Here is a 23,331-nt window from a genome sequence, read left to right as displayed (position 1 = left end):
TACATCTATCTTGGCCCCCCATATATCCATCCTGGCCCCTTGTCCTGGCCCCCCGTGTATCCATACTGTCCCCTTGTCCTGGCCCCCCATGTATCCATCCCGGCCCCCCCTTGTGTCTTGAGCCTGTCCCCAATGTGTCTCTAGCCTTTGCCCCCTCATGTGTCTCCTGCCTGGACTCCCCCCTGTGCATCCGTCCTGTCCCCCTCTCCCACCATGTGTCTCCATCCTGGTACCCCCACGTGTCTCTATCCTAGTCCCCCCTCATGTGTCTCCATCCTGGTCCCCCATGTGTCTCCATCGATCCTGGTTTCCCCCATGTCTCCATCCTGGTCCCTCCCATGTGTCTCCATCCTGGCCCCCCCCATGTGTCTCCATCCTGGTCCCCCCATGTGTCTCCATCCTGGTCCCCCCCATGTGTCTCCATCCTGGTCCCCCCATGTGTCTCCATCCTGGTACCCCCATGTGTCTCCATCCTGGTCCCCCCCATGTGTTTCCATCCTGGTCCCCACCATATGTCTCCATCCTGGTCCCCCCTCATATGCGTCTCCATCCTGGTCCCCACTCATGTGTCTCCATCCTGGCCCCCTCCATTTGTCTCCATCCTGGCCTCCCATGTCTCCATCCTGGCCCCCCATGTGCCATGTGTCTCCATCCTGGGCTTTCCCCATGTGTCTCCATTCTGGCCCCCCATGTGTCTCCATCCTGTCCCCATCCCATGTGTCTCCATCCTGGTCCATCCCCTTGTGTTTCCATAGTGGTCTTCCCCCATGTGTCTCCATCCAGTCCCCCCCCCCAATGTGTCTCCATCCTGGTCCATCCCCCCCCCCCAATGTGTCTCCATCCTGGTCCTTTCCCATGTGTCTCCATCCTGGTCTTCCCCATGTGTCTCCATCCTGGTCCCCCTCCCATGTGTCTCCATTCTGGTCCATCCCCATGTGTCTCCATCCTGGTCTTCCCCCATGTGTCTCCATCTTGGTCCCCCCATGTGTCTCCATCCTGGCCCCTTGGAGATTAGAGATAGAGAGAGAACAAGAAAAAAAAGATTCCTCTTACCCTCCCGTGCGGCATCTTTCTACTCTGCAGGTCGGCGCGCACATAGCAAAATGGCTGCCGGCGGTGAATGTGTGCACATGTCGCATGCGGCGCATGACACTGACGTCACATGCCGGTGACAACGTGCGCACACTGTTCAGTGTTGATCGGGATGTGCGCCGCGGCGGTTCAGCTAATGACCGCTGCGTGCAAGTGTACCTGCACATACCTGGGCCCGCGCCCCTAAAAGCCGCAGATTTTTTTTTTCCTCCTACTTCTCCTCCTCTTCCTCCCTCAGCCAAGGCTCAACCAGGGATTTTCCCGATACCGTGCCAGGCCAGTGCGACCCTGGGTGCAGACATCACAGGAGCAGGTCCTGGAGATGTGACACCAAACCATCTCACTTGGGTGGAGGATGGGCCATTGTGGATGTCATGTCACTTGACGTAGCTTCCATCCAGCTAATTATTGGTCATATAGTCCTCACATAACCTGGAGATGTGTTTTTGGTCATTGTCCTGTTGCAACAAACACCATGGTCCCAATAAGTGCTAACCAGACAGGATGACATGTCATTGCAGAATGCTGAGGTAGACACGCTGGGTAGTGTGTTTTGAATTAGGAATAAATCAGAAACAGTGTCACTAGAAATACACACCCACACCATTACACCACACATGTGGAACCCATCCATTCACCTTTTCTGCATCTCACAAAGACATGGTGGTTGGTACCACAAATCTCGCATTTTGACTCGTCATCAGACCACAGTACAGATTTCCACTGATCTCATGTCCAGTCCTTATGTTGCTTGCCCCAAATAAGTCTTGTTTGTGGTCATCAGGAATTTGACTCAAAATTGTGCTACTTGCAGTCTTTTCTAAACAGCTGATATGGAGATGTGTCTACTGGTTGAGGTCTGTTTACCACTAATGCAGGCTGTTATCTGAGATGATGTCAATTTGCAGTTTGTGTTGCGTTCGGCGGGCACGTCAAAACGATGCACGGAGACGCATCCGCATACAACGCATGTCCCTGTGTACACCTGCATACACAATGTTAAATATAGGTACTCAAGACGCATGTGGACAGGGGTGGATTAAGGGTAGCCAGGGCCCCGGGCTGTTCACACACTGTGGGCCCCCCGGTCATGTGACAGGGGTCATGTGACGGGGGTCATGTGACAGGGGTCATGTGACGGGGGTCATGATATACCCGAACCAGATTATTCCAGAAAAATGGCCGGGCCCTACTCTACTGTAACCTATTAAATATTTGTTAAAATCTACAATACAATTTAGATATATCTTGACCTGTAATATCACATACAAGGAACAAATACCACCGCACCATGACCAGACCACAAATTACAACCACAGTGATCGAATAATATCTCATACAAGGAACAAATACCACCGCACCATGTCAAGACCACATATTACCACCACTTGGTGACCAAATAGCACATACAAGGAACAAATACCACCGCACCATGTCAAGACCACATATTACCACTTGGTGACCAAATAGCACATACAAGGGACAAATACCACAACACCATTTCCAGACCACATATTACCACCACATAGTGACTGAATACTACAATACTGATCAGTAATAAAAAAAAAAAAACACAATACTATCACCATAAGTGCCAGTATTCACAGGAGATCTGTACTTAGTATGCAGTGTCTGTGTAGAGGTAATACAGTGATCACTGGTGACATTGTACACAGGACCTCTGTATATAGTATACAGTGTATAGTGTCAGTGTATAGGTAACACTGACTCACCAGTGACGTCTCTAGGTGAAGTCCTTCATCTTTCATCCAGCACAGACCGCCATCATTTCTTCCAGCCAGGACTCGTTTCTGCAGGAAATAACACAGTTATCTCTAGCTCCGCTTGCAGAACACATTACTTAATTTTTCACAACTTCTAAATTACACCACATGAAGAAAAAAAGGCAATATAGTGTCACTCTGCACAGTAACAGGACCGCCCCCCCATTTAAAACAGTATACTCAAAAAATAAAATAAATACATCACTGCAGTAATAATATCCCTTAATTAGCCCCTATGGTAATAATATTCCCCATCCTGGCCCCGTGTGTCTCATTCCTGGCTCCAGCCATATGTTCTCCCATCCTGCACTCATGAGTATCCATTCTACACCATATGATCTCCCCATCCTGCCCCATCTGTCTCCATCGTATCCATCCTGCCCCATGATCCAATCCTGCCCCATCTGTGTCCAGCACTCTGCCCCATGTCTTTCATTCTACCCTGTGTCTCCATTCTGCCCATGCCTCCAGTCCTGCCCCCAGTGTGTCCAGCATATTACCCCCAGTGTGTCCAGCATATTACCCCCAGTGTGTCCAGCATATTACCCCCAGTGTGTCCAGCAATCTGTCCCAGTATGTCCAGCATATTGCCCCCAGACAGTGTGTCCAGCAATCTGCCCCAGTGTGTCCAGCATATTACCCCCAGTGTGTCCAGCAATCTGCCCCAGTGTCTCCAGCATTGTCCCAGTGTCTCCAGCATTGCCCCAGTGTCTCCAGCATTGCCTCAGTGTCTCTAGCATTGCCCCAGTGTCTCCAGCAATCTGCCCCACTGTCTCCAGCAATCTGCCCCACTGTCTCCAGCAATCTGCCCCACTGCCTCCAGCAATCTGTCCCACTGTCTCCAACAATCTGCCCCAGTGTCTCCAGCAATCTGCCCCAGTGTCTCCAGCATTGCCCCAGTGTGTCCTCCAGCATTGCCCCAGTGTGTCCTCCAGCATTGCCCCACTGTCTCCAGCATTGCCCCACTGTCTCCAGCAATCTGCCCCACTGTCTCCAGCAATCTGCCCCACTGTCTCCAGCAATCTGCCCCACTGTCTCCAGCATTGCCCCCAGTGTGTCCTCCAGCAATCTGCCCCACTGTCTCCAGCATTGCCCCACTGTCTCCAGCATTGCCCCACTGTCTCCAGCAATCTGCCCCACTGTCTCCAGCAATCTGCCCCACTGTCTCCAGCAATCTGCCCCACTGTCTCCAGCATTGCCCCCAGTGTGTCCTCCAGCAATCTGCCCCACTGTCTCCAGCATTGCCCCACTGTCATTAGCATTGCCCCACTGTCTCCAGCATTGCCCCCACTGTCTCCAGCATTGCCGCACTGTCTCCAGCATTGCCCCACTGTCTCCAGCAATCTGCCCCACTGTCTCCAGCAATCTGCCCCACTGTCTCCAGCAATCTGCCCTAGTGTCTCCAGCATTGCCCCCAGTGTGTCCTCCAGCAATCTGCCCCACTGTCTCCAGCATTGCCCCACTGTCTCCAGCATTGCCCCACTGTCTCCAACAATCTGCCCCACTGTCTCCAGCAATCTGCCCCAGTGTCTCCAGCATTGCCCCCAGTGTGTCCTCCAGCAATCTGCCCCACTGTCTCCAGCATTGCCCCACTGTCTCCAGCATTGCCCCACTGTCTCCAGCATTGCCCCACTGTCTCCAACAATCTGCCCCACTGTCTCCAGCAATCTGCCCCACTGTCTCCAGCAATCTGCCCCACTGTCTCCAGCATTGCCCCCAGTGTGTCCTCCAGCAATCTGCCCCACTGTCTCCAGCATTGCCACACTGTCTCCAGCAATCTGCCCCACTGTCTCCAGCAATCTGCCCCACTGTCTCCAGCAATCTGCCCCACTGTCTCCAGCATTGCCCCCAGTGTGTCCTCCAGCAATCTGCCCCACTGTCTCCAGCATTGCCCCACTGTCTCCAGCATTGCCCCACTGTCTCCAACAATCTGCCCCAGTGTCTCCAGCAATCTGCCCCAGTGTCTCCAGCATTGCCCCCAGTGTGTCCTCCAGCAATCTGCCCCACTGTCTCCAGCATTGCCCCACTGTCTCCAGCATTGCCCCACTGTCTCCAGCATTGCCCCACTGTCTCCAACAATCTGCCCCACTGTCTCCAGCAATCTGCCCCACTGTCTCCAGCATTGCCCCCAGTGTGTCCTCCAGCAATCTGCCCCACTGTCTCCAGCATTGCCCCACTGTCTCCAGCATTGCCCCACTGTCATCAGCATTGCCCCACTGTCTCCAGCATTGCCCCACTGTCTCCAGCATTGCCCCACTGTCTCCAGCAATCTGCCCCACTGTCTCCAGCAATCTGCCCCACTGTCTCCAGCAATCTGCCCTAGTGTCTCCAGCATTGCCCCCAGTGTGTCCTCCAGCAATCTGCCCCACTGTCTCCAGCATTGCCCCACTGTCTCCAGCATTGCCCCACTGTCTCCAACAATCTGCCCCAGTGTCTCCAGCAATCTGCCCCAGTGTCTCCAGCATTGCCCCCAGTGTGTCCTCCAGCAATCTGCCCCACTGTCTCCAGCATTGCCCCACTGTCTCCAGCATTGCCCCACTGTCTCCAGCATTGCCCCACTGTCTCCAACAATCTGCCCCACTGTCTCCAGCAATCTGCCCCACTGTCTCCAGCATTGCCCCCAGTGTGTCCTCCAGCAATCTGCCCCACTGTCTCCAGCATTGCCCCACTGTCTCCAGCATTGCCCCACTGTCTCCAGCATTGCCCCACTGTCTCCAACAATCTGCCCCAGTGTCTCTAGCAATCTGCCCCAGTGTCTCCAGCATTGCCCCCCAGTGTGTCTACCGATAACTGATAAAAAAAACCAAAAACAAACAGTCTCCTCACCTGTCTGCGCTCCAGGCAGAGAGCTCCCTTCAGCAGCGCACACTCGCCGGCGACTGACAATGACATCAGACGCCGGCGACGTGTGCGCTGCGGCCGACATCAGCTGCCAGCCTCCAATTGGCTGGCGGCTGTTGTTGTTAACTATTGACGTGCGGGCACGCGCCCGCACGTCAATAGAAAACCGCCGCAGCGCCGGAAAGGGCCCGGTGAGCAGATGAGAAGGGGCCCAATGCGGGCCCCCTCTCTCTGCCCACCGGGTCCGGGGGCACACAAATGCCGGCGGGCATTCAGACGATTAGCGGAGGGTCAATCTGTGCGGTAGCCCAGGGCCCCCCCAGACCACTGGGCCCTGGGCTACCGCCCATATTGACCCTCTGATAATCCGCCCCTGCATGTGGATCTATGCGGATCTTAAGCAAAGAAGTACGCAGGCCTACACTGCGCACAGAAACGCTAGTGTGAAACCGGCCTAACTGATGAACTTATCCTCTGCAGCAGAGGTACTTCTTGCTCTTCCTTTTGTCACGAGAGCTAGTTTCATTATAGCACTTGAGAGTTTTCATGACTGCAATTGAGTTTATCTTCAAGGTTCTAGCAAATGTCCAGTATGAATAACCTTCATGGCTTAATGATGGACTGTCATTTGTCTTAGCTGAGTAGTGCTTGCTGTATTCTAGCTTAGAACAGTTGTAGAACAAACCTCAGCAGTGTATCGTGCTGTGCCTCCAAAAGTGAACTCTTGATGAGGCATAGCTTTTCATTGGAAGCCATTCCAGGTACCTGAAGAAGCTGATTGAGAGACTACCAATGGGGTGTAAAGCCGACATTGACACAGAGCCGCATAGCACACCACAGAGCCGCACAGCACAGAGCCACATAGCACAGGCCAGCACAGCACAGAGCCGCATAACACACCACAGAGCCGCATAGCACGGAGCCACACAGCACAGAGTCACATAGCACAGACCAGTTCAGCACAGAGCCCCATAACACACCACAGAGCCTCACAGCACAGAACCGCACAGCATGGAGCCGCACACCACACCACAGAACCGCACACCACAGCACAGAGCCGCACAGCACGGAGCCACACAGCACAGACCCACTCAGCACAGAGCCGCATAACACACCACAGAGCTGCACAGCATGGAGCCGAACACCACAACACAGAACCGCACACCACAGCATAGAGCTGCACAGCATGGAGTCGCACACCACAGAAAAACCCACCACAGCACAGAACCACACACCACACCACAGAACCGCACAGCACGGAGCCACACAGCACAGACCAGCACAGCACAGAGCCGCACACCACACCACAGAGCAGCACACCACACCACAGAGCCGCACACTACACAGTACAAAGCATAGTAATACATTCCAATAATAGGCATTCCTAATCAAGCACAGAAGGGGAACTGCCGCCCCATTGCCCCCATATGTAAGTAAGTATACACAGAGGGGGAACAAAGGACCCCATGTGGAAAGTGAAATTGGCAAGCCTACATGAATCTAGGGAGAACAAAGATCCCAACTGCATAATGTGAGAAAACGAGTTCTGGCGAAAGTCCCGCCAATAGACCCCGAACTCACTAAATCCGCTCAAAACATATCATAATGCAAGGAGGAAAAAACAGCATTGATGAACATTTTCAATAAACTTTATTCCATGACCAGTACAATAACATCTAATTTCATATCAAGTATCAGAAAGTGGAAGCACACAGCGGACCCCTGCCCAACCCCCCAGAAAGAGGGAGGGAAAGATGGTGACCACCCCCTCCCGACTGTCTCTCCACCCTGCCCTGATACCTGGTAAGTTCTTGCCCCCATGCCGGCTACCACGACCTTTGGTGTTTCCATGGAGTTTTAGCATGGACGGTATTGCTGTGTGTATGGGTGCTTGCTTCTCAGGTTAGGCACACTTGTGCCCTTACTTACTTGTCCGTAGACCTGATAAGCCCTGTTTTTGCCCCCATGTCAGCTTATATGATTTTTGGTACCATTATGGTGTCGTAGTAAGTACTGTTTTGCTGCATGTATGGGTAGGTGTTTTTCAGGGTAGACACACTTGTGCCTTAGTTTACTTACTATCAATGTCCGGTTTGTTACCATCTTTCCCTCATTCTTTCTGGGGGGTTGGGCAGGGGTCCGCTGTGTGCTTCCACTTTTGGTAGCCACACTAGGGGGGAGTATGGGTATGGAGTCTCTTTTCAGCACATCTCAAGCACTCATCTTTGTTCGTATTACTTTCTGATACTTGATATGAAATTAGATGTTATTGTACTGGTCATGGAATAAAGTTTATTGAAAATGTTCATCAATGCTCTGTTTTTTCCTCCTTGCATTATGAATCTAGGGAGGTGCGGTAGCCAAGAACAGACTACAATAACAATAATGAGTGATTCCTTGAGAAAGCGGCGTGGCAGTGCCGCGAAACGCGCGTCGGGGCGCTCTTTTCCAGTGGGACTCCCCTCCTCTGCCCTCCCCACTGGTAAGCTTATCTATGCCATCTATTGCGCTGCTATGAATCACTCATTATTGTTATTGTAGTCTGTTCTTGGCTACCGCACCTCCCTAGATTCATGTAGGCTTGCCAATTTCACTTTCCACATGGGGTCCTTTGTTCCCCCCTGGTATACTTACTTACATATGGGGGCAATGGGGCGGCAGTACCCCTTCTGTGCTTGATTAGGAATGCCTATTATTGGAATGTATTACTGTTCTCTTTTTTAATATTTGTACTAATAAAGACATTGTTTATATATAATAGTACTTTATGCTCCTTATTCTCCTGCCTATATACGTACCTTATGGAGCTTATTTAAATTGTCTGGGGGCACTTTATTTGTGTGTGCTCTGGTCCAGACTGTTGTCATGACCTTGGGATCTCTGATATTACAGTACAAAGCACACAGCACAGAGCCGCACACTACACAGTACAAAGCACACAGCAGAGCTGCACAAAACAGAGCCGCACAGCACAGCACAGCACAGAGCAGCACACCACAGCACAGAGCCGCAGACCACAGCACAGAGCAGCACAGCACAGAGCCGCACAGCACAGAGCCGCACAGAGTTGCACAGCACAGAGTTGCACAGCACAGAGTTGCATAGCACAGAGTTGCACAGCACAGGATGAGTAGCACAGCACAGAGCCGCACAGCACAGAGCCGCACAGAGTTGCACAGCACAGAGTTGCACAGCACAGGATGAGTAGCACAGCACAGAGCCGCACAGCACAGAGCCGCACAGAGTTGCACAGCACAGAGTTGCACAGCAAAAGTCGCACAGCACAGGATGAGTAGCACAGCACAGAGCACAGCACAGCATGAGTAGCACAGGATGAGTAGCACAGGATGAGTAGCACAGGATGAGTAGCACAGGATGAGTAGCACAGGATGAGTAGCACAGAATGAGTAGCACAGGATGAGTAGCACAGGATGAGTAGCACAGGATGAGTAGCACAGGATGAGTAGCACAGGATGAGTAGCACAGGATGAGTAGCACAGAATGAGTAGCACAGGATGAGTAGCACAGGATGAGTAGCACAGGATGAGTAGCACAGGATGAGTAGCACAGGATGAGTAGCACAGGATGAGTAGCACAGGATGAGTAGCACAGGATGAGTAGCACAGCACAGAATGAGTAGCACAGGATGAGTAGCACAGGATGAGTAGCACAGGATGAGTAGCACAGAATGAGTAGCACAGGATGAGTAGCACAGGATGAGTAGCACAGGATGAGTAGCACAGGATGAGTAGCACAGGATGAGTAGCACAGGATGAGTAGCACAGGATGAGTAGCACAGGATGAGTAGCACAGGATGAGTAGCACAGGATGAGTAGCACAGGATGAGTAGCACAGGATGAGTAGCACAGCACAGAGCACAGAATGAGTAGCACAGGATGAGTAGCACAGGATGAGTAGCACAGGATGAGTAGCACAGAATGAGTAGCACAGGATGAGTAGCACAGGATGAGTAGCACAGGATGAGTCGCACAGCACAGGATGAGTAGCACAGAATGATTAGCACAGGATGAGTAGCACAGGATGAGTAGCACAGCACAGAGCACACGCTGCGGCTGCCGCAGAGCACTTCAGCACCGAGGACAGCGCTACAGTTGTGTTCTGAGCCCGGGCCCCGCCCCTGTAGCCCCGCCCACCTCAGTGTCTCAGTGCGCCCGCCTCACTGGAGATTCCCAGGCCGCTGTACGGAGCTCCGCCGGGATTCTGGCTGTGTGGTCACGTGAGCCGCCATCAGGTAAAGGTGACGGTGTCACTCGGAAACGTCTGAGGGCGCCGGAGACTCCGTCACTGTAGAGGCAGCTGCCCGCGTGCTGGCTGCAGTGAGAGCTGCTCTCCGGCCGGCCACCATTGCCGGGTCTGGATCTCCGCCACAGTCCTGTGGGCGCCACTCTGGCCGGGTGTAGGTTTATGCCGGCGGCCTGGAGCTGTAGCGTTATACACAGGGCTGGGCCCCTGCAGTGTACATGGCCTGTGATGGAGGTGCACATGGGCAGCTCACGGTGATCTGGTTGTCATGGCTCCCATCTGTGCCAGGGCTAAACATGGCCGCAGACACCTGTTATTTCTGATTGCATATTCATTTGATAAGTTTGACTCCTTGTGTGCCAGGCACGGAGGGGTCCCACCTTGAAGGGGCTGCAATAACTGTTTTGTCCTACGGCCCCTTTAAGGTTGAGGTGCCATTCAGCGGGGAAAACTAGAAGAGGCCGTGCTTAAAGGAGCACTCTGACTTGGGGGTCTTCTTTTAAAGGGATTGACCCTTAAAGGGAACCTGTCACCCCCCAAAATCGGAGGTGAGCTAAGCCCACCGGCATCAGGGGCTTATCTACAGCCTTCTGTAATGCTGTAGATAAGCCCCCGATGTAACCTGCAAGATGAGAAAAAGAGGTTAGATTATACTCACCCAGGGGCGGTCCGATCCGATGGGCGTCGTGGTCCGGTCCGGGGCCTCCCATCTTCATTCCATGACGTCCTCTTCTTGTATTCACGCTGTGGCTCCGGCACAGGCGTACTTTGTCTGCTCTGTTGAAGGCAAAGCAAAGTACTGCAGTGCACAGGGAAAGGTCAGAGGCCCGGCGCCTGCGCACTGCAGTACTTTGCTTTGCCTTCAACAGAGCAGACAAAGTACGCCTGCGCCAGAGCCACAGCGTGAATACAAGAAGAGGATGTCATGGAATGAAGATGGGAGGCCCCGGACCGGACCACGACGCCCATCGGATCGGACCGCCCCTGGGTGAGTATAATCTAACCTCTTTTTCTCATGTTGCAGGTTACATCGGGGGCTTATCTACAGCATTACAGAATGCTGTAGATAAGCCCCTGATGCTGGTGGGCTTAGCTCACCTTTGATTTTGGGAGTGACAGGTCCCCTTTAAGCTGAGTGTTTGCACCCATTAAAATAAAACCCCTATACTCCCCTCAGGAGCCTGCGTGGTTCCTAGTGCTCACACAATATGACATTACGTGAGCCGTGTGCCCCATCAGTGCTGGCATCACTGTCCTCGCCACGGACTGATCGAAGGTCTGCATGAGGTCAGGGCTGCAGCCGATCAGACTTCCTGGTGACGTGCGGTACGCCAAAGCTGGGGACAGTGACGCCGGCGCTGAATGGGCTCACGTAATGTTCTATCATGTGAGCCCTGGCCCAGCGCAGGCACCGGAGGTCAGGATTGGCGTTTTTATTTTAATGAGACGGCCTGAGAAGGATTGTCCTGGTAGATGACAACCCCTGTATCTACCCTCTCTGCTAGTGAATAGAAATGTGCGGTAACGTACCTACATTATCTTCTGCCATTTCCAACGCCCTCTGGTCCTCTCCTGCTTCCTGTAATTGGCGGCTCACACCGCGACTCTCTGCTCCGAAGGTCACTTTCTCAGTGTAAATCTGAGCTGTAGAATGAGGTTCTTGTTGACTTACATCACATCACCACTCCAGTGTTTTGTTTTTTTTCTTTTTAATTGCAGAGCTGGAGTTGTTCCTTTAGGCCGGGGTCACACTTGCGAGTTCAATGTGAACTCGCACATCAATACTTGGCACTGCCGCCGGCACTTGGGACCGGAGTGTGCGGTTACATGTATTCCTATGCAGCGACGCGCTCCGATCCCGAGTGCCGGCGGCTGTGCCAAGCATTGATGCGCGAGTTTCTTGCACTGAACTCACAAGTGTGAACCCGGCCTTAATGCAAGTTCCCTGCACTTAATATTATACTTGCCCACCACCATCTTCACATCTATTGCTGCTCTTCCTGCTGGTCTCCAGCAGTTTACTATAATAAAGAAACCAGTCCAATTTTTTGTTTTTGTTTGTTTGTTTGTTTCTCTCGCACCCATAGACTTGCATTGGCGAGACATGGCCGATACACATACAGTCGCATATTCACAGACGTTTTGCTCTCATCAATATAGTACACACCCCTCCTATATGGGGGTCAGAGTACCCATTGTACATAAATATCTCACATTTAGTGTGACCTGATAAATAAAGATGATCACCACTATGGTACTCCAATATAAAAAACCAATTTTATGAAATACAAAGATAAAAAATATATTTCAATATAAAATTTATGACCAACATGTAAACAGGGGAATAGAATCCACCAAAACAAGGGACAAAACAGCCATAGGCTACCTCACATACATCAGGATAAGCACTAGTATATAGAGAATAAATCAATTAAAGGTGACCCACTAATAAACATTGCCTAGATATATGGCCAAAAGGTAATATTACAAATTTACCAGGTACTGCTATAATAGCATATATCCTAATGAAAGACACTCTTAGCCTGCCTGCTCGCAAAAATGCTAAGCAAGGCTTAGATATGGCATAAACAAGATGGGCAATATAAATACAATAAGTGTATACCTTAACTGTGCGTCCTGAGTAGGAGCCCCGGCGTCCCTCTGCCCCGACGCGCGTTTCGCGTTCGCTTCTTCTGGAGGCCTCCAGAAGAAGCGAACGCGAAACGCGCGTCGGGGCAGAGGGACGCCGGGGCTCCTACTCAGGACGCACAGTTAAGGTATACACTTATTGTATTTATATTGCCCATCTTGTTTATGCCATATCTAAGCCTTGCTTAGCATTTTTGCGAGCAGGCAGGCTAAGAGTGTCTTTCATTAGGATATATGCTATTATAGCAGTACCTGGTAAATTTGTAATATTACCTTTTGGCCATATATCTAGGCAATGTTTATTAGTGGGTCACCTTTAATTGATTTATTCTCTATATACTAGTGCTTATCCTGATGTATGTGAGGTAGCCTATGGCTGTTTTGTCCCTTGTTTTGGTGGATTCTATTCCCCTGTTTACATGTTGGTCATAAATTTTATATTGAAATATATTTTTTATCTTTGTATTTAATAAAATTGGTTTTTTATATTGGAGTACCATAGTGGTGATCATCTTTATTTATCAGGTCACACTAAATGTGAGATATTTACATACAGTCGCAGCATGCTGCGATTTCACTCGCATGTAGAATACGCCCGAGAAAAAACGGTGATGTGAGCTTCCCCATAGATTAACACCGGGCGGAGTGCTATGCGATGTTTTCTCACATAGCACTTGTCCGTATTATACGCTAGCGTGACTCCGGCCTTAGGCTATGTGCACAACTTGTCAGGATTTCTTCCGGATTTTTCGGCATTTTTTTGCGTTTTTTCACTATAAAAACGCTTAATCTGCTTACATATGCATCCTATCATTTAGAATGCATTCTGCAATTTTTGTGCATACATTGCGTTTTTTTTCCGTGAAAAAAAGCGCATCGTGGAAAAAGACGCAGCATGTTTATTTTTTTGCGGATTTCCCACTATATTATTGTATCCCAGAACCTCCGGAAAAATCTGCAAAAAATCCGCAAAAAAACCACGCAAAAACGAGTGAAATACGTGAAAAAAACGCAAAAAATCTGCATGTGGATTTCTTGGAGGAAATGTCTAGGAAATTTCTGCAAGAAATCCGGACGTGTGCACATAGCCTACAATAAACAATTTCCCACCAATGTGTGACATTGAACAATACCTGACCATCTCAAGGGCTGACCAATGTGTGAAAGTAAACAATGCCTGACCTAGGAAATGCTCTGCTAATGTGTAGGGTTAACTAGTTGTGACCAATTTAACTCCCCCTGCTGTTTTTACAATTGTAATTGTAGGTTTTTTATTAACTCTTTTGTACAGAAGTCACTTTTTTTCAGACATAAAAATCTTTTTCCACTAAATAATTCAATAAAATTGCCATTTTTTTTTTTTTTCAAAAATGTTTTGTATGTTTTCACATACGTCTTTGGTGGCCTAACACCTTATGATGCTCATGCTTTTATGGCGGAAGCATAGCTGAACTTTGAGATCCTGAAAAATGCAGCCAAACCTGCTTTTTTTTTTCCAGTTGTAAGACATCGGCGTTTCCGCCAGTGAATTTAGTGAGACAGTCACACAGGCAAGTTAAGTCGAACGTCATTTATTGTCCATATACTGCACACAGGGAATTGCTCCCCTCCGGATCGCAGCCGGGAGCAGGGGAATAAAGTCCTATGCTGCTGGCACTTGTACCCCTGTAAGGTTTCCGAGTGCTATCATGGTTGCCCACGTCACTATCGCTGGTCTGTTAGGTTGACACAGCCAGGCATACGTCCATAGCGCATTCAGCTCTGCTACATGTCAACTCCAATCACAAACTGACACATTCTTAATTGCAGGTTTAAATGAAAACTATGGTCATGGGCCACTTGTAAGACCCGGTGTCAGGGGGTCCTACTCCGGTATTACACAATCAACAGAGTGAGAGATGAGTGAACAGTCCCAAGAATATTTTACATGAAAACCGAAAGGTCCATAAAGCAATCCACCACTCAGAGGGTAAAATAATCCAGGAACACGGATACAGTCCAGTAACGGGATAAATGCCCCGGGAGAGGGTCACAATCCTCCTCTTAGAGATCGATATGGCAGCGCGGCTCCAGATACTTCTCCGTATAGGCTCCTCCAGCAGTATTTCCAGCGTAATCAGTTTGTCCAAGTGTCTCCGGGTGCTGGCCTTAGCATCAGCATCTCACAAAGTATCTAGCTTGCTGTTCTCTCTCCTCAGGATAGAAATTTCCTCTTTATACCCACATTTGTCATTTAGATCATCCTCCATGTGGGGGACATGGCAGGGGCTCATCTCACATTATTTGAGGTTTTAAAGGGAACCTGTCACCCCGAAAATCGCGGGTGAGGTAATCCCACCGGCATCAGGGGCTTATCTACAGCATTCTGTAATGCTGTAGATAAGTCCCCGATGTTACCTGAAAAAGGAGAAAAAGACGTTAGATTATACTCACCCAGGGGCGGTCCCGCTGCTGGTCAGGTCGGATGGGCATCTCCGGTCCGCTCCGGCGCCTCCTATCTTCTTTCCATGACGTCCTCTTCTGATCTTCAGCCACGGCTCCGGCGCAGGCGTACTTTGCTCTGCCCTGTTGAGGGCAGACAAAGAACTGCAGTGCGCAGGCGCCGGGCCTCTGACCTTTCCGGCGCCTGCGCACTGCAGTACTATCCTCTGCCCTCAAGAGTGCAGAGCAAAGTACGCCTGCGCCGGAGCCGTGGCTGAAGATCAGAAGAGGACGTCATGGAAAGAAGATAGGAGGCGCCGGAGCGGACTGGAGACGCCCATCCGACCAGACCAGCAGCGGGACCGCCCCTGGGTGAGTATAATCTAACGTCTTTTTCTCCTTTTTCAGGTAACATCGGGGGCTTATCTACAGCATTACAGAATGCTGTAGATAAGCCCCTGATGCCGGTGGGATTACCTCACCCGCGATTTTCGGGGTGACAGGTTCCCTTTAATCAATATGCATAGTTTTTCCCCTGCTCTGCAGGTCAACAAGCCACATGGAACCACACAACGGTCACATTGTCAGAAGTCCATTGTTCAATTACCCTGCATTGCTGTATTACAAAGATAGCAGACAATACCTTGTAGGAGCTGATTATAAGAGGCAAAAAGCACCCATTTAAAAATATCCAGAGTATTTAAAACTAATGTGACAGTCTGATTCTTCACCTACTGAAAATAGATGTGTGGGTAATGAACATTAAATACTGTGTCGCCACATTAGAGGGGATACACAAGATGATACAGAGCAACAAGACCACACTCCTAAAATTAAGGTAGTATAACTCTGAACATAGGACAGAATGATACCCGGACTGGAGGGAGAGATCCATCCCACTACCATTCTATAGATCTCTTCAAAATTAGAAGCCCAATATAGGTTTTCTTAGACTGACTTGGTCAAATAACTTGACCCGGTGCACAGTTACTTTTATGTTGCATGGTAACCACGGCGGTGACTGATCGCAATGCACTCAAGCGGCTCAGCCTGCTTCTAAGCAGATTCTGGGGGTACAGAACGGCCTTCGCTTATGTCTCACACTGCCAAGAGATCAGGTTTTTGCTGCAGAAAAAACAGCAACGTGTAATCAATATCTTTTTAATGTTAAAAACGAGCTACTTCTGTAATGTAAATCAATTAAATATTCCATAATTTTCCTTCTGTATTTTAACTTCTGAAGTCTGTCCCCCCTCACACTTATGATGATGTTCCACATGACTCTCCCAGCATGCACTAGGGATTATCAAGCAGAACATCATCAGGGGGCCGTAGCTGCTGACCTCTGAAACAGGACTTACGGTAACCTGTGACATCCGTCTCGGGCTGGGCCAGTCGTTGTTCTACGAAGCATGCGGCGGTTGTCAATTCCAGCACATTCTTGGTTTTTACCTTTTTAAAAAGAAGTGATGATTGTTTTCAGGTCAAATCTACCTGGATGAATTCATACAGGCAGTGCCTGATACTCGCTGCTCGTGGATTGGGTGGCATATATTTGCTTTCAGGTTCCCTTTAAATGGGTTTCTATAAGGGTATGCTCACATGAGGGGGTAATATCTGGCGGGGTTTTCATGGGAAATCCAGTTTGTATTTTGTAAAACCACAAAACATTGTCGCAGAATCGGCTCCCAAATTCACAACAGCTGCTATAATAAGGGCTTGCTGCTCCTTGGGAACGTAGCTTTAAGGGGAGCATCCTGCTCAATGGTTTCCTTTAATACAAGCTGTGCTTGTGTACATTTCCTGGCATCACTAAATGGCCTTGAGAAAGATGACACCTGCACTCCATTTCCATTTGTCCTAAAGAAAATAAATTCTCTTGGACTTGGCTGAGTCGTCTCTTGGCTCCATTTAGTTAATGAAATGAAATAAAGTTTTGCTGCACTGTCAGTTGTGCTGCCATGTTTTATCGTAATGAACTTGTCATCTTATTAATTTGGGAATGCTGCTGCTGAGAAACTGAAAGCATTTGCCCAAAAATTGTTTAATAGAATTAAAATGTGAAAATGCATATATTGGCAGTGCTATACCACATCTATAAATCAGCCGTTTAATTGCTGCAGTTGGGTTATGTTGTAAGTAGCCACGGCATTTATAGTTTTACAAGTTGACAGTTATCATTGTCAGTGAAGGTCCTGAAACATGAAGTATATGAAGGCATAAAATCTACAGGCCCCAATTCACCTGATCTGTTTTTTTTTCTTTTTTTCTTTTTTTCTTTGCTCCCAATTCACTGTTTGCTCTTTTTTTTTTTAACTTTATTTTATGTATTAATCTCACTTACCTTGGAAAAAGTTAAAACAAGAAAAAAAGCCCATTTTTGACTATGCATCATATTCATGAATCCTGCGTGCCACTTTGATTAATCTGGCCCCAAAACAGCAACTAATACCACAAGACTTAAATGACTTAGGGTACCGTCACACAGTGGCATTTTGATCGCTACGACGGCACGATTTGTGACGTTCCAGCGATATATCCGTGACGTTCCAGCGATCTCGCTGTGTCTGACACGCTCCTGCGATCAGGGACCCCGCTGAGAATCGTACGTCGTAGCAGATCGTTTGAAACTCTCTTTCGTCGTCTAGTGTCCCGCTGTGGCGGCATGATCGCATGGTGTAACAAAGGTGTGCACGATATTGTATACGATGTGCGCATAGTAACCAACGGCTTCTACATCGCACATACGTCATGAAATTATCGCTCCAGCGTCGTACATTGCAAAGTGTGACATCAGTCTACGACGCTGGAGCGATATTGTTACGATGCTGGAGCGTCACGGATCGTGCCGTCGTAGCGATCAAAATGCCACTGTGTGACGGTACCCTTAAAGGGGTTGTCCGGTCTAAAATGAAAGGTCTGCAGTCACTGTGCACAGCGGGGATTCTTTAGTATTATTTGCCCTGGGAATGCCGGTCAAGTATGCAATAATATACCATACTTACTCCTGGGCAGAACGCGTCTAGTGGGCATGGCCTCGCTCAATACACTTGTACTGAGCACGGCAGTGCCTACTAGACTGGTTCTACCCAGGAGATTGAGTGAAGCCATGCCGTCTAGACGTGTTCTGCAATACGTGCACTTCTTAGGTAACGTTCACATTTGCGTTGTTGGGCGCAGCATCGGCGACGCAACTAACAACGCATGTACGCAACGCAGCGTTTTGTGATGCATGCGCTGTCATAAGATCGTACAGAGCAGGAATTTCGGCGCAGGGAAAACGCTACAAGTAGCGTCCTCTGCGCCCTGTCTGTGCGTCAATATGACGCATGCGTCGTAAAACGCAATACCGGCACATGTCCATGCGCCCCCCATGTAAGGCTGGTTTCACATTTGTGTTTTTTGCCGCTGCGTATAAACGCATGTGTTTTTTCCCCCCTATATTTAACATTTCTTTTTTTGCGGAAATGCAACATGTAGTAATTTCTAGAGGCTTTTTTTGCCGCAAAAAAGCATGCGTTTTTTTGCTGCAAAAAAACGTATTGCTGTCTATGTAAACGCATGCGTTTTTAAGCACATGCGTTTGGTTGCGTTTTTAAACGCATGCATTTCAACAGAAAAAAACAAGTCTACACACTGATAAGCCACTCCCACCATCAAGGTGATAAAGGGATCCAAACCCTAACCCTAACCCTACGGATCCAAACCCTAACCCTAACCCTAGGGATCCAAACCCTAACCCTAGGGATCCAAGCCCTAACCCAACCCCTAACCCTAGGGATCCAAACCCTAACCCTAGGGATCCAAACCCTAGCCCTAACCCTAATCCTAGGGATCCTAACCCTAACCCTAGGGATCCAAACCCTAACCCTAACCCTAGCCATTTCTATTTATAGTGGGTTTTCTAGTTGATTTTTATGATTGGCAGCTGTCACACACTAAAGACGCTTTTTATTCCAAAAAATATTTTTTGCGTTACCACATTTTGAGAGCTACAATTTTTCCATATTTTGGTCCACAGAGTCATGTCACACACCCTCTGTAGTCCCATTAGCGGTGTCTGGATCTTGATTTTTCTCTTGTGAAATTTCTCATCATGCGTATCAAAAATGCAAACACAGGAAAAAACGCATTTAAACGCGTAAAAACGCGGCTTTTTTTACCGCATACGAAAACGCATGCGTCTAAAAAAAACGCAGAGTTTGTACGCGTTTACATGCATTTTTTCACCACCTGCGGATGCGTTTTAAACGCTGCGTTTTTAAACGCAAATGTGAAACTAGCCTTAAAGATAGGGGCGCATGACGCATGCGTCGGTATGCGTCGACGACGCTGCGCCCAACAGCGCAAGTGTGAACGTACCCTTAGTTCCAGAAATACTGCGGGCCCGCTCCTTCCTGACTTCCAAAGATTAGGGCCTCGATCACTGCCTCCTGAAACTGAAGGTACCCGTCTGGCCTGCACATCGTGATTGCACAAAAGAGTTATATATTGCCATTTGTACAATGTACACAGCCAACTTCTTGTACCTCGCCTTGGCTTTTCTCTTGGCACTGTACAGCTGGAGGACTTGATCAGAAAGATCAACTCACCCCATGTTCTTGTTGTTCCCCAGGGCACAGTTTGGATTGGTGAGCTGTGTAGAGGAACCTTGTACCGTGCTGGGGGTGCTGCCATCACCATGTATGATGATCAAGAAAAGGAAATCACTCTTGTACTTGACCACCAGCATGTTGTCCCTACGTTTTCCCACTTGCTCCCAGGACAGGGGACATTAAGGGTGTTGGATCCAGGTGTCCTTCTCTTCATAAACTCTAAACCTGTGGGTGTACCCTGAGGTACTCTCGCACAGCTTGGAGAGTTTGATTCCAACAATACCTGCCCAGTAATGGGGCCAGGTACGGAATTAATGACCAGCTGATCTTTGAAAAGATCTTCAAAGTTGGGGTCATCACGGGGAGATCACCATGCATTATCACTGTAATGCAAAAATGGTTACATTGCCTCAAAGCCTTTATGGTCATATCCATGTGGAATAGTGGAGTGCTATACAAAACGTCAACAGTCCATTATTGCCGAAGCTCTGGCTTCTGCTCTAACCCCATTTGAAGAACAAGGCCCCAAAGCTTCAGCATTTCCACTGCGTTTACAGGGGTCCTGTTAGAAAATGATGAAGACTTGTTTTGTGTGAAAAATTGCTGGGCGTACAAATTTGTCTCTGCCACCATGAGGTCTACAAAATCATCATAGAAAAAGTCTTTTGAAAGTCTATTTTTGTGAGGATGATGGTGTCAAATTTGATTCCTGATTGTGCCACAAAATCAGGAATCTGTGGCTCATAATCTTTCAGGGGTGAGGTCCATAAGAACTAATTGTGGGCACTGTTTCATTTTCTGTCCTGAGGAATCTGTGTGGGTGTTTGGTATCAATTGAGGAAGAGGATGAGTCAGAAGTTAGGATCCTCTCCTTCAATATTGGTTCAGAGGCAAGGAAGGCGTATGCCTCCTCCACTGAATACCGTGATTGGGAAGAGTGGAACATTTTTTCACGTGTGTGTGTGAGTGTACCACTTGGCGGACGCACAAACAAAAGAGAAAGTGCTAAAAAAGAAGTGATCAGTACTGATCAGCTACTGGCAGGAGGGATGGGGAGGTGGTTAGGGAGAGGTGGATTTGGAAAGATCTAGGAACAGGAATGAATCAGGAACGTCTTCTTACAGGAACTGCAGCAGCAGAAGTGATGGCACAGGCTTGAGAACGTTTGTGGCACCATAAGGCACAACAGAGTGACTGCTCTGCAGCATCCCCAAGCTGGAATGATAAAGGGCAGAGAGCGGTCATTGTGAGTTCAGATGGTGTCATCGTCCAATCGGGGCTGGTGATGCCAACTGACAATACAAAGCTGACATCAACCCCAAAACTGTAACCCCACTTGCCACCGCACCAGAGCAATTAAGAAGAGTCGGGCAAAGCGCCAGAATTGGCATACCTATTCGATGTGCCTTGTCTGGGGTAGCTGCAGGCTGCTATTTTTAGGCTGGGAAGAGCCAATATCCATGGCCCCTTGCCAGTCTTAGAATATAAGCCCCCCCCCCAACTGTCTGCTTTAGCTTGGCTGGTTATCAAACATTTTTTTTTTGTAAACACAACGTGTTGGCCAATCACAGCCAAGCCAATACTTGACATGGCTGTGATTTAGCCAGAAGTGCCCACACAGGGAAGCTTGCTGATTGTGGAGCGCCCCCGTGGGCAGTTGGGTACTCGGTACTGGGTCCTTCGGTTCACAGGGGGATGTCATGGTGGCTGACCTGGTCCGTGGCCCTCGGGACGTCCAAGTTAAAGGGAAATATCTTTAAGGGGAATGTTCGTGACGCCACCTGTGGTATTCAGTCAGGGTGACTGACGCTGCTTTAAGGGGCCCGCTGGAGTTATGTTATGGCAGCTAGATGGTATACCTTCCCACAGGTGAAGTATGTCCCCAGGGCTTCCCAGTGTGTAGATGGTGGATGGTGAGAGGTGCAGTGAAGAACGAGGACACAAGGTTGCAGTCTTTACCTTTTTACTGAAGGCTTCAGCATCCACAGTCCAGAGGACCAGACCACAGGGGCAGGCAGAGTCCAGCCAGTTTGGAGGCAAGTCCAGAGTCCCCTTATCCAGGTAGAAATCAGTAGCCTTCTGTTGTGAAAGGTAATTCAGTACCACAATGGACATAGAGGTCAGCGCACATACAGTGACCTGGCAATAACCCAAAAAACAAGAACGAGCTCTGAGACGTGGGAACTCTGTTGACCGCAATCCCTAATCCTCTCCAACCACACTAAAGGCAGCCGTGGATTGCGCCTAACGCTCCCTATGCAACTCGGCACGGCCTGAGAAACTAGCTAGCCTGAAGATAGAAAATAAGCCTACCTTGCCTCAGAGAAATACCCCAAAGGAAAAGGCAGCCCCCACATATAATGACTGTGAGTTAAGATGAAAAGACAAACGTAGAGATGAAATAGATTTAGCAAAGTGAGGCCCAACTTTCTGAACAGAGCGAGGATAGGAAAGGTAACTTTGCGGTCAACACAAAACCCTACAAACACCACGCAAAGGGGGCAAAAAGACCCTCCGTACCGAACTAACGGCACGGAGGTACACCCTCTGCGTCCCAGAGCTTCCAGCAAGCAGTAAAAAAACAAATTGACAAGCTGGACAGAAAAAAACAGCAAACAAATAGCAAAGAGGAACTTGGCTATGCAGAGCAGCAGGCCACAGGAACGATCCAGGAGGAAACAGGTCCAATACTAGAACATTGACTGGAGGCCAGGATCAAAGCACTAGGTGGAGTTAAATAGAGCAGCACCCAACGACTTCACCACATCACCTGAGGAAGGAAACTCAGAAGCCGCAGTACCACTTTCCTCCACCAACGGAAGCTCACAGAGAGAACCAGCCGAAGTACCACTTGTGACCACAGGAGGGAGCTCTGCCACAGAATTCACAACAGCCTTCCTCTAGCGCCTTGGTGTTGTAGTCCCTTCTAAGCGTCTCATAAGGTCCTAACATCTACAACATGTGTGATCGATGTCATCTCTCTCTCTCTGTCAACCGATGGATAGGACAAACCTGTATGAGCGGTGGCTTGAGGCGGCTTATAGGGACACTATCATGCCCCAGCCTCTATGCGGTGCCACCTTGCCTCCTGGGTGTATGGGCGTATCAGTAACATGAAATTAGCTGTCCTGCCGGTCTCTGGAGCAGGGCATAAAGGACGGTTGCTCCCTCGGTGTTCCGGCTACTGGGATCATGCGCGTCAGAAGGAGGCAGCCTGTGAAGGGCAGAACTCCTCCTGGTATCCACTCCTTTGCTATGACTTCTTCACCCTCTCTACAATACAGTTCTCTTTTCGTGTCTCTTTCTTAGGAACTGCCGCACTTAGGGCAGCCACAGCTCCGTGTCCTTCTGTCTCGGCCTCTGACAGGCACCCACCCCTGTCAGGGACCAACTACCTGAGCAAAGCTCAGCCAGCAACTGCCTAACTTCCTCCCCAGGCAACCAGTTTTACCTAAGTGTGAAGAGTGCCCTAATAAATAGGAGCATAGCTCCCCCTGGTGGCCTGGAGTGCGAAATGTGTTGTATGTTTGTGATACCTGGATTCAGTTGTCTTTCTTTGCCACCAAACGTAACATCACTCCCCCCTAGAGGAGAATGATATTACTGCAACGACAAGGACCCAGGGGCGCTGCACTTGCCTTTCCACAAGCTTTGTTTGGGCTGCTGAACCCGAACAGTAGCAAAGA

General features: G+C 49.2%; 1 protein-coding gene across 2 annotated transcripts in view; it reads left to right on the top strand.

Annotated features, from left to right (window-relative positions):
* The first annotated feature begins 9,671 nt into the window (after positions 1–9,671).
* Positions 9,672–23,331, top strand: part of OGDHL (oxoglutarate dehydrogenase L) — a 129,777-nt gene continuing 116,117 nt past the window's right edge. Inside the window, exon 1 of one of the 2 annotated variants that reach the window (XM_069753145.1) lies at positions 9,672–9,969. The gene's annotated coding sequence lies outside the window, so the exon portion shown is untranslated. The remainder of the gene's footprint in view (positions 9,970–23,331) is intronic. The other variant, XM_069753146.1, reaches the window with a different exon arrangement.

Source organism: Ranitomeya imitator, chromosome 2 (genome assembly GCF_032444005.1).
Source record: "Ranitomeya imitator isolate aRanImi1 chromosome 2, aRanImi1.pri, whole genome shotgun sequence".
NCBI lineage: Eukaryota > Metazoa > Chordata > Amphibia > Anura > Dendrobatidae > Ranitomeya > Ranitomeya imitator.
This window is presented reverse-complemented; position numbering and strand designations above follow the sequence as displayed.